Consider the following 12,433-nt stretch of genomic DNA (forward strand, 5'->3'; position numbering starts at 1 on the left):
ATTTGAAGCTGACTAAATGACATTTGGCCGCCGGCATTTGCACTTGTCTTCAAAATAACAATTGTTGTTGTTGTTATAAATATTATTGTTGTTATTGTTGTTGCGTGTGTTTATTGTAAATCGCGTGACATGGCGCGTGAAGACGCGCAATTGAAATTTGGTTATTGCGTTAAAGAATTTAATTGAATTTTATATATTTATTTATTTAATTTTTTTATTTTTTTTGCACACTTTACACTTGGCACGCACCTTTTAAGCACTTGCGGCACTTTTAACTGCGAGCGCGCCCAGACGTAGGCGCCAGACGTTGGCGTTGGCGTTAGGGCGGACGACCGTTAGGAATCAGCGACTGCACGCAAGCGGCAGGAACGAGTGAATGCTGCGGAGCGGGCCACAAATTCATAAACCGAAACGCTGGGCAAACGTTTGAAATGAAACACCAGCCAGCCAGCCCCTCTGCCGCTTTGCAATTAAATTAATACGTACAGCAGCAGCAGCGCAGCAGCAGCAATAACAACAACAACAGTGTTAGGCACCGACGGCAGCTTTGAGTGGCCGTTTGACCGTTGCGCGTTGCCGAAATTATTTGCTGAGACTCTATGGGCTTTTTTTTTTTGTTTTTCTGTGTACTGGCGCGACGGCCACGTAAACGCTTTGAGAATCCAACAAGAACTGAAAACGAAATTGGAGAAAACCAGTCCTGCTTGAAACGTTTTGGCAATTGGCACACGCTGCGCTCTGTGTGTGCGCCGACTTCCAGTCGTCCTGGCAACGCGATCGGCCACTCTCAGCAGTGGCCGCTCGCTGAGTGTGCGAGCGAGCGCGCGCATATGGCAGCGCTGTTTCGTTTCCATTGTTGCGCTGGAAGCGACAGCCAGCAAACGGCCAATTATGGAAGCGCGCTCGCTGCATCTCGCTTTAGCAGCGAAGGCGTGTTCTCACACATACATGCGCAGTTTGTAGTAACCGACACTGTGTGTGTTGCTGACTCTGTCGCACTTGTGCGCTGTTTATTGTGCTGTAATTAAAGTTATTACTTGCTGGCTATTGTTGCATTCGAAGCTTGGCTTTTATTGTCAGTTATCAAGCGCTGGCATCGCCCTAATCGCTTATCAAGCGCATTTTGCATCTGTATTAAGCATCAAGAGCTAGCTGCAAAGCAGAACTCGGAAGTTGCATTCAGCTGCGGCCATTAAGCTAACGACTTAAATAAATGCTGCTACTAAGCTTGCATTAGCACTTAAAAACCAATTAAACCGCTGCTGCTGCTGCTGCTGTTGCCACAACACAATGCTTGGCAGTTGCCACTTATCTCAAATGATTTATATGTGCCACTGCCAGCGACAACTGGCAACAAGCATAAAGTCGCTTTCCTAGAAACAAAATGTCTGCACTCAAGTGCCACAACTCTGAGCAGTGGAGTGGCCATATGTCAGTATAGCATAACCGCAGGATAAAATTCACAGATGTTGCCAGAGAGAGAGAGAGAGAGAGACTACACAGCAAACAAAGCTGAGCAGCATACAAAGTCGCTTTTTCGCTCAGTGCATGCCGCCACATGTGACGTCAGACACAGAATCGAACTGAACTGCAATTAAATTGCGTGCAACTATGCCAAGAGTTGCAGCCAAATGTTTATCTGCGCCCAAGTCTGAGTCTGCGACTGAGAGAGTCGTCTCGCGTCTGGGATTGGGTTTGGGATTGGTCCAAAGCGGCTGCGCATGCGCAAATCCCCGCTGAGCAGGCACTGTAAGCAAAACAGAAGGCAGCGCATGTCACTAATAAGCCAACCGGTCAGCAAACTGCAACTGCAACAGCAACAACAGCAACAACAACAACTGGTTCCCTTTTGGCTGCAGCACTTGCAGCTTATCAATTTACGCTTCAGTCTGCGACAGTTGCAGGTGTCTTTTGGCATTTACTGCAGCTCCAACTCCAAGTTCTGCGCATATCAATTTCACAACAGACCCTAACTCGACTTGGCCAAGCTCTGGCGTCATGTCATATGAGGAATTATGTGTTTGTTCAACTTTTTGCCGCGAGCTCAGGCTGAGGCTCAGCTCACTCACTGCCTAATTTCATACTCATAACAAGTTTCTCATTACCAAGAGAGTGCAGAAAAAATGTTAAAGGGGTTGCAAGTTGGCAGCTGCCCTGCTCACATCAATGTCAAAGTTGATGGGTTAACCCGATCGCATCTAGACAAGCGCTATAATTTGCCAATTAAGTGGCTGGCTAGCCAGTTCGCTGCTGATCAATATCTCGGCATCAGTCAAAGTCAAAGACTGCAGTGTATTAGCCAAAAAAGCGGCGCCTGCTAAAAAAAAAACAATGCAAACAGCATTTGCTAGCTGAGCAAACACATAATTGTTTATACGCTGCTGGCCACAAGCAATTAAATATAATTATTAGGCAAACGTTGTGTAGACATAAAAAGCACAACAAGTCATAAAGGATTTAATGGCAATAAAGCAATGTTTACCTTTTAAAAGCAGCAACAACTTCTGCCACCCACACCCAACCAACTCGGCTATCTGTATAAACAATAAACACCGCTGTTGCTTGCTAAGTAGCTACAATTATTAATTGCCATTTGTGCTCAAAATGGCTGCCTTTGTATATATGAAAATAAAATAAACAATGCAGCAGGCAAACAACCACAGCAGCAGCAGCAGCAACAGCAACAGCAGCAATGTCACCACAATCGACAACAACAACAACAACAACACAAACAATGGCTGACAGGCAGGCAACGCGATCAATTGCGCGAGATAAGTGTTTGTGGTTTCACTGTAGTGGAGTTGGACACCACCAAAACTTTAACCAAACATATATACATCACATTAACGTCCACCCGGGCGAGCAACCAACCAAAAAAAACACACAAAAACAACTAAATAAATATTAACAACAGCAATCACAACAAGCGTCCATTGCATTGCTGACATTTTATGAATTCTAGTGCAGAGAGTATTAAGTTGGGTACTAAAGCTAAACTGAAAAATATACACAAAACATAAAAATACAATAATATTGATATATGACACATAATTTACAAGCTACACAACTTGAAACAATAAATAATTTAAAAAAAGATTGCAAATATCGTTTGAAAACAAAAATAAAATGAGTTTATAGCGCTGCTTCTATGTATCTTCATATTAAAAATAAATAGCTCAATTTTAAACTAATAAAATATTTTATTTGTATTGCCAAAAACTTAAAACTATTTATTAAATTGAACATTTTTGAGTATTTCATAAGCATAAACTACTTGATTTGAAGATCTTTGTAATATTTAAACTAATTAATGCATATTATTTTAAATATCATTTAAAATTATAGCTACATGTTTAAAATATTATTGATAAATTTGTTGTCTTGGCTTCGCTGTATGAATGAGCAGCACTTTCGCTTATAATGTATTTAATTGTTTAAATTAAACTTTAAAATATCAATATTTAATGATTACAAACAACAGGCAATTTTAAATATATTTTTTACATTTTTTAATATAATTCAAATTGAAATTGATTCTAAAGAAAATATGTAGGAAGTGGACTGTCATTTAAAAAGTTATAAAACCACAAACAAATGGAACCCACAAGCTTAATTGCTGGGGCACTCGCAAACTGATATTTCCACTATACTATTCTCTGGAATTTCTAAATTATATGCATGATCTATAAAATACAAAAAAATATATAATAATAAACGCATACATAGGCATTCTTTTGAATCAATAATATTATTTTGCCTGATACAATGAGCTATAAAATACTAAATTAAACAACTTTACTTTACGTATACCTATCTATATTAAAGTAGAGCATTTTAAGCTGCGACCTATAGCTAAAGCTTGTTTATGTTGTCCAGGTAACAACTCGTCGTCTATATGCATATAGAACTAGCTCGAATTGCTGTAGGTGTATTTAGCTTTAAGTTGCTCATGTCAATGTCGTGTGTTGTGTTTGACGCTGTCATTATAGTTAATACACGCTCACCCCACACCCACAGACAGATAGACAGACAGACATAAAGACAGTCGGTATATTGGTTGCTGGGTAGTATAATTATGACAGAACCCAAAAGTGTCAAACTGCATGGGGCTGGGGCGAGTTTTGTTGTTTTATTGGCTTTTGGTGCAAGATTTGCAATGGGCAATGGGTTTTGATTTATTGCGCGATGCAGCTAACGGATTGTGGAACGGGCAATGGTCAGCGGTATCTGAAACAGTTAATCAGCAGCGAAATTAATAAATTCGCTGAGTTTAATAGAGTTCAAAAGCAGCAATAACAACAACAACAACAACAGCAACACAAATGCGAAAGGCAGCCCGAAAACTGGAAACTCTGGTCAGACAATACGCAGACGCAAACGCAGAGCGCGCACAATGCCTTTGGGGTCAACGCCGCCAAGATGTTCCCAGAAAGATCAGCAAATGAAGATCTCAATGGGCTGCTCCTCGTCTAGGCAGCAGCAGCAGCAAGCAGCAAGCGGCAAGCGGCTGGCGGCGCACAAATAAATTCAATCTAAATTGTAAGTTTGTTTAGCCTACACGAGAGACTGCAAGTCTTAGAGAGTGAGCAAGCAAAGCAATAATAATAATAATAATAATGCACAAACTAAACTGCAAAGTCTAAACTGCAGTCTAGCAATGCGAATCGGCCAAATTAATCGACTTGCGCGCTCTCTCTCTCTCGCTCGCGCTCTCTGTGGTGATTGGGGACTAGGACAAGCGCCTCTTTGGCTATTTTGGAGCTCTCTGCCTGGCCAGGTACTTTGTATTTTTGGGCGCAAATAAGATTGATCTTTTGTAACTTCCATGCTTTGTTTTATGAGCCCACAGAGCGTCTCTCTTGCTGCGGCAGCGGTAATTTGTTATCGCGATGATTTATGAACCAACCAAACCAAACCAAGTGGCCAGGCCAGGCCAAAGCGTTGCCTTCCCTATATATATAAAATACTTTTTTTTTCGGTGGGTGTTTACACAAACAGCAAATGCAACACAGCGCAGCAGATTCAAACATTCTAATGCACCACCGGAGACTGACTGTGGGGCATGTGGCTAACACTAGCGCTGGCGCTGCAGCTACAGCGCCAATGCCTTGATGGATTTGTTGCTTGTGCCTTTTCAATTCCAGACACCATTCGAATGGTGCAATGCGCAACTCCCAGACCAAAGATTGCGCATCGCAGCGAGCAGCGCAGCGCAGGAATTAAAACGGAGACTGTGCGGCACGTTTCCGCATTTCGTTTGTGGCACAAACCAGAGCCACAGCCAACTGAGCTGATCAATTGCAACACCGCAGGCTGAGAAAGGAAACAGTATAAATAAAAAAAAGTTTATGCTAAGCAGCAAATACGCTTTCACATTAAATAAGAGTAGAATATTTGCTAAATTGTTTAAACGATTGAATTTGAAATGAATATTGTAAATATAAATTGGTTAGAGCAAGAAATTTAATTTTTAGAAATTAAAGCGTGCTTATACGTACTTAGAAGTATCTACATTCCAAATTTGGTGTCTCTATCTCTTATTGTTCCTGAGTTATTGTTGCTCATACAGACAGAAAGACAGTCAAATAGACAAAACTCAATCGACTCAATTTTTCTTGCCTATAATAAAGTATAAATATATATTCACTTTATAGCGTCTGTTACGCCACTTTCTGCATATTGCTTATTTTGCACAGCTTTATGATACACTTTGCTATACTAAAAGTGTATCAATATGTTTGAAATTTAATACAAGTCAAAACACACTTGTTAAGAGTAACATAGTAAGCAAATGGTAGAGTTACTTACTTATTTTTTGGCTTACTTTAAGGGTATCAAGCTGCCCAGCATACCCTATATATAAAAAACAACAAAGTGTATATTGCAAACACTAAGCAAGAGTTTATTTAAGAACTTTTCTAAGCCTTGGCAGCGTAGCTGCAACTTCTAGCTGTTGTTGTTGTTGTTGCTGTTGCTGTGATGTCTAAATAGCAAATGTGGCAAACATTTTATTTAAACTGTGACTGCTTGCGGCTCTTTGTGGCAACTGGGGCGTGGGCGATAATTGAGAATTTATACGCAAAGTTTTGGGGCGACGTTTATTGGACAAACGTTTTGCTTCCTGTTTGCAGCTGCTTTAAGGAATCTCAACAATCTGCAAAATCTATGGCTTAAACATTAGCCTAATTGCTGTGTTTAAAATGCCAATGCGCGCAGCTGTCGGCTTGGGCCCATTAATCAGCAGCAGCAGCAGCAGCCCTTTTCAATAAACTGCGTTTAATGATAACCAAGCGGGCAGTGGCGTTGCTGTAATCTCGCCCAGCTGCCGAATTGTCAACATAATTGCAATGCGAAACACCAGCAGCAAAGTATAACGCGGCTAATGGCTTTAAATAACAATGATTAAAACTGCAGGCGCACACACAGACAGGTAGCCAAAGTTCGAAGCTTTTGGCCAAGACGCAGAAACTCGAGATCAAGATTTGCGCTGAAGCTGCAAACAGCAGCGAGCGGCGAGCGGCAAGCAGCAGCAGCGAGTTGCATAGTTTGGTTGCTTAACAAGCAAAACCTGTTGACATTGATATTGATATGTGTGGCATGCAACACACACACACACACACGAGCAGCGAGACAAGTGGCACACGTCTATCAGCAGTCAGCACTCGATCGAGGGTTCTCACGTTGCGAGGGTGTAAGCAGCAAAGGTAACCCGATGACTTGTGCATTCTTTCAGGCTAATTTCACCGATTAGCAACTTGTCAATTGAGTGGCAGCAGCAGCGGCTGCAATATGAAATTGAAATTGACGCTGAAATTGCGGTTTGCTGTTTGTTTTTGATTGGTTTCGTAACCGAATATGACGCCCACACACGTTGGCAACATGCTGCATGCCCCTTTATGCATATGTGTGTGTGTGTGTGTGTGTTTGTGTTTGTGTCTAACAGCAAAAGGTTTTTAAACTGCACATTGGCTTAATGCTAAATGCATGTCCTGCTGTGTTTGCCTTGAATAGACTGGCGCCATTAATTTTATACATTTATTTTTTAGCTTCAAATCACATTAATTAGCGTTCATGTTGCTGCTGCAACAAATAAATTCATTTAAAAATTATTAATAAGCATTCTCACTCCAATTATCAACAAAGTTAAGCATACGCCTTGTTGCACTCGCTTGCAATAAATAGAAAATATTTACACAACAAAAACAACAACAAAAATACATAAAATAAATATGAAGCGCAGCAGCAAAAATATGTGCGCTAGTTTAAATGCAAATTTATACATAACTTCACTTCAGTCTGCATTGCATTGCAAGCTCAGCTCGGAGCTCGGCTTCAGTCAATCTCACACGCTGCCTGGCTGGCCTTTAAATGTTGCTGTTGAAAGCCAAAGAAAAATGTAACTTTTTCTCGCTTAATTGCTGCCTTATAAACACAGCAACAAAGTTGAGCTTGAGCTACGAGTGAGTGAGTGAGAGCGGGGAGGGGGAGTTTTGGTCAGACAGTCAAGCAAAGCAAAAGAAAATTGCATTTTGCATTTATAATTTAAAAACAAGACGCAGGCAGCATAATGGCATGATTATCTGGCTAAACTTAGTTATATATTTATGCTATCGCTATGCAAATTGCATTAAAAACATAATTCAACTAATCTTAAGCGAACTTGTTGGGCTTACACTTGAGCTTTCTCTTAGCTGCAATTGCTGCCAAAAAAAAAAATTGCAGCACTCTTAACGCTTTTCATATGTCGCTTGCCATCAACGTTCTTCGCAGTCTTAGCCCTCAAGCATATGCGTGCTTGCTTATGCTAATGTTAGCCATTGCACTCTTAGCCCCGTTAGCCCCTCTTGGCTTGGCAGTACGAAGTGTATAAATGCGAAATAAAACCATCTGGCAACTCAAGTGCAGCACACACGAAATTAATTTAAAATGTTGCTGCATTAGGCAAAGAAATTAAATAAAATAAACTAAAAAGTGTAACAGTAATAAAATTATAAAATTAAATTGAGCGGCAAGCTGCAACAGTTTATACACTTTAAGAGTATTTAACAAATTGAGGGTTGAACATCAGTTAACATTCTGTTGCCATTAATATGCAAATTGCATTTTAGCAATTAAATACTTAATTCGATTTTAAGTTAAGCATTTATTTCCAATACAGAGAAATTATAGCTAAAGCGTTTAATATATATTTTATTTGTTAAGTATCACCAAATAACATTTTAGGCCACAGTTTTATATTACTAATCGCATTTAAGTTTTTGTCAAATAAACAATACTTCTAAATAATATTATTTTATTTTAATTTAAAGCAATTATTTATTTTAATTAATTTTATTTATTATTTATATAGCCAAAATGTTACCTTATTAAATCCCAAATACTTGAAGTCAATTATATTTGTATACTAGAAAAATTCCCAAAAATTCAAAATATATTTTATTAAAACGTATATTTAAAAAAAAAACAAAAACAGAATATATTCTATTAAAAAATATTTTTTAAATAAAAGAATTAATATACATGTAAAAATACAAAGCGCAGCTATTTGCATAAACGACGCGACTTTTTAATTCTAATTGATGTATTTAATTATCTAATACATATTGCAATTAATTTTATTGTAGCGATTAAAATTGTTGTTTTAATGGCTTTACACATTGAATATACCCTATCGAGCTATAAAGTAGTGTGTGTATATATAAACTTATGTTAGTCTGCAGAAGAATTGTGAAGAGAGTGAGTGCATTTCATAAATCATTTTGAAATTATGACTTTATTTTATGCTGCTCCTTTAGCGCGCATTTTTATACACAAATTATTTGATTATTTATGTATCTCTCCCTCTCTCTGGCTGTTGTTGTTGCAACGTCTTGGCCAGTGGCAACAGGGGGGCATCCAAAGTAGGTGCGCCAATGCATTTTAACGTGCCGACATTGCGTCGCGCCGCTCAACTGAGTGCCTAAGTGCAATTTTCCTTTGCTTATTGTGTATGTGTATTTCTTTTATAAATAAGTAACTTTTTATTATGCATACTTTTTTATGAGTTTTTAATTGTGCTGGCAGTGGCGGCAGCGCGCTCTCATTACATATGCAAATGCAAAATTCATGTTTGCGCAAAATGAAATTATGCTAAAAGCGTTTTTAACGCTTCACAACTGAAGCTTGGGCAATTCATTTGCATGTGGCAAGAGTACAGAGCCATAGCCTTATCAATCAAGCTAATCACTCAAGGTACAACTTCCTGTGGCAGCAGTTGATCAATAAAACTATTAAAGAAAACATCACGCAAATTTTCAATCGACCCAAAAAACAAAGAACCACCTAATTGTTATAAACTTGTTTACCAATAAACGTAAACAAATTGGTGGTATCACAATGAAATATGAACTGTCGTTTCAACCACCAAAAGAAAAACTTTAATGGCGCAAATAAAATTAGTTTAGCTGCAGGCGCATAAAAGAAAAAATAAAAGTTGTGTGTGCTATGCTACGAAATTTATGCTTATAATAAAACTTGTACTTATCTTAACAATTATTTTAATTACAGAGCTAAAACTTCGAAAATCAGTAGCCTTTCCCAGTAAGCAGAGCAATTTTAACGCCTACTATTGTCTACACACATTGCAACACTTGCTGGGGAAGGCGCTCACTGAAGCCTGAGCTTGGAAAATACATCATTTATGTAGATTTAATGGCCGCGTCTGGTTTGTTCGTTTTTTTAGCAAGGTGTGAGTTGTCTTTGTCGGTGAGCACGAGCAATTTGCGCTGCATTAACCACAAAAGGGGGGGCAATAGTAGGGGGATTATCAACAATTGGCCATCTAAAGTGCGTCTACTCAAATGGCATTTGTTTCGTTAAGCGTTCGGCTGCAGCCAAATTAGCTGCCCAGACACACAATGTGCAAACTAGTATTATTAATATTTATATTTGCTACTTTTTATATATTTTTTTTTTTTGCTTTAAGGTGTTTGTGGCTGCGCTTTGAAGGCGTTGAAAACCGTTGGCGTTTCACTCAAATTCCAGCGAGAGAGCGGCGCGCAAGTGCAGCTTGGAACGCAATGGAATTGAAACCACGCCATGTTGTTAGCTAGCGGTGGTTGTTTCACTTGCATACGCGCACTAGCTCTCTCACACACACACACACATACGTCTGCATGGGCGGAGCTTGGCAAGCAGCCGCTGAGGGTAACTTGTCACAAGTTTTTTGTAACTTTACCAAAAACAATAAAAAAAAATTGTATGTACAAGTAATCAATAAAAGCAAAACCAACAATTTGTAATTGCCTGGTAATTAAGCGTCACAGTTCTTCATAATTCAACAACAATTAGTAAATAATTAAGCCTTGACAATTGTCGCATATAGACGTTATAATAATAAAAAATAGCGCGTTGGCGTTTTATACTTTTAAAAGTCATAACATTGGCCTAAACATAGAGAGGTAGCAGCTGCTATACGCTTGTGTTATAAATTAAGTTGTATAGTTAACAATTGAGTTTAGCTTTAAGTGAAAAGTCTTTAATAGTTAAACACACGCAAGTGTTTGGGAAACAAAAAGTCTTTTATTGTTAGCATATAAAGTTTGAAACAAATCTTATTCAGGCCATAGCTTTTCTGACGTCTACCTAAATTCAAATTGACGGATTCTACTTTGCTTTGTGGCACTTTTCTTTTTGCACTAATTTGCATTTTGCATTATAGTTAGCGGCGCAACAACAACAGCAACAAAAAAATGGCAAACATGGCCTAAACGACATTCGCGTGTTGGGCACAATGGTGTTTTTTGTTTTTGGCCAAAAAGCCGCCATAGACGCCAGCAATGCAGACGTTGCCGCCCCGTTATACAAAATCCCTCCAACCTCAACTCAACTCAGCCAAGAAGCACATGCAGCCAAAGCTTAACTGCTATGATGGATTACTTTAATAATTAATTGCAATTAACTGCCGGCCGACATTGCCAACAAAGCATATACATATATATGCAAGCTTGGCTTATACAACTTTAAATACACTACAGTCAGTTTTGAAATAAAGCCGAGAGCTTAAAGCAAAAGTATCGATAAATCTGTAATATTTGTTAATTTGAATTCAGAATATTAGACTAAAGCTTAGTAACATTATTTAGGCAAAATGTGATAGAATGAATATTATAGTTGGTTTAGGCGAAATGTGACAGAAAGAAAATAATATTTAGTTCTTTAAGCTTGCAATTAAAATCTTAAAAAATCATGTTTAATCATTAAAGCTGTAGCTATTATCGATCGTATCGATTTTTGTATCAAAACTATCAAAAACATTGATTGTGATAACAGTAGCTCAACTCAAGACTAATCAGTAATTAGCTTAGCTACTCAACTTGAGAATCGCCTAGAAGTGACATTACCCAATATCAATTGCAGTGTATGCCTGAGCTACTTGTTTTGCCATGTTTAATTATTTTTGAGGCTTAGATTAGTTGCGTTTCTGGTTTAGCTTAGTCAAATCACTAATTGAAATTTGTCTGCTGGCTTTAGTTAACTCTTGCATAATTTATACAACTAATGAAAACTGTGCATGAACATGTTTTTCAATTAGCTATGTAAATAATTATTAATTAAACAGCAGCTAAAAGTGCCAGACGGCCATGTTAATGTTTATTAATTAGTTAGTTAGTTAGTTTTGCTTTAAGTCATGCAGCTGACCCTTGCAACTGAAACTGAAACGGAAACCGCAACCTTTTGGCGGCTTTTTCTGTGCCTTCAGACCTCAATTTAGTTGTCTATAATAATCATAATTACATAGCCCGCATACTGAGCCCATCATAACCGTCATTTTTTTGGACTCTAAATTGGTTGCCCTAATACGCTGACTCCGGCCACAAGGAATTGTCAATGTTGCAACACGCCCAACGCCTCTAACTGTCGCTCATACTGTCTGTTTGTCTGTCTGTCTGTGTTGTATGTAATTTTCTTGCTGAGAGATTTTCTATGTGAAGGCTGTGAACTGTGTGTGGAAAACGCATGTTAAATGCTGAAGCGCATTACAATGGCAAATTTAATTTGCAGTCACAGCTGACATTGAATTGTGTGTTGCAGCTAAAGCCGACAATGCAACACATTGTTGCGCTCAGTTAGTGGCAACTCTTAGTCGCAGTCCTAGCCCACGCTTAAGTTGCCGTGATTCAAACTGATCGATCTATTTGCACTTAACTTTTGACAGCAACACTCACTTCAGGCCAAGCTGTCAACTTGGCCAACAACTAGGCAATGTGGGCTGTGAATTGGGCGCGCTATTTTGCACACTAAAAGGTGCTAATTGAACTGAAATCGATTGATTATTCATAGCCAAGTGCCCTGCCCTGGCAATGGCAACAGCAACGTGCAACTAGCAACTTGCAACATGCTGCTCGTATATTAATTTGTAACTTTGCCCTGGCCCACGGCCATTAAATCGCGA

General features: G+C 38.8%; 1 protein-coding gene across 6 annotated transcripts in view; it reads right to left on the reverse strand.

The window, feature by feature from the left end:
• LOC108604368 (single-minded homolog 2) overlaps window positions 1-637 on the reverse strand; it is a 29,047-nt gene extending 28,410 nt beyond the window's left edge. For 3 of the 6 annotated variants that reach the window (XM_017993815.1, XM_017993813.1, XM_017993810.1), the window contains exon 1: window positions 250-637. The gene's annotated coding sequence lies outside the window, so the exon portion shown is untranslated. Of the gene's footprint in view, window positions 1-236 lie in introns of all 6 variants that reach the window. The other 3 variants (XM_017993814.1, XM_017993812.1, XM_017993811.1) reach the window with 2 other exon arrangements.
• Between the last annotated feature and the right edge of the window lie 11,796 nt (window positions 638-12,433).

Source organism: Drosophila busckii, chromosome 3R (assembly GCF_011750605.1).
Source record: "Drosophila busckii strain San Diego stock center, stock number 13000-0081.31 chromosome 3R, ASM1175060v1, whole genome shotgun sequence".
Classification (NCBI taxonomy): domain Eukaryota; kingdom Metazoa; phylum Arthropoda; class Insecta; order Diptera; family Drosophilidae; genus Drosophila; species Drosophila busckii.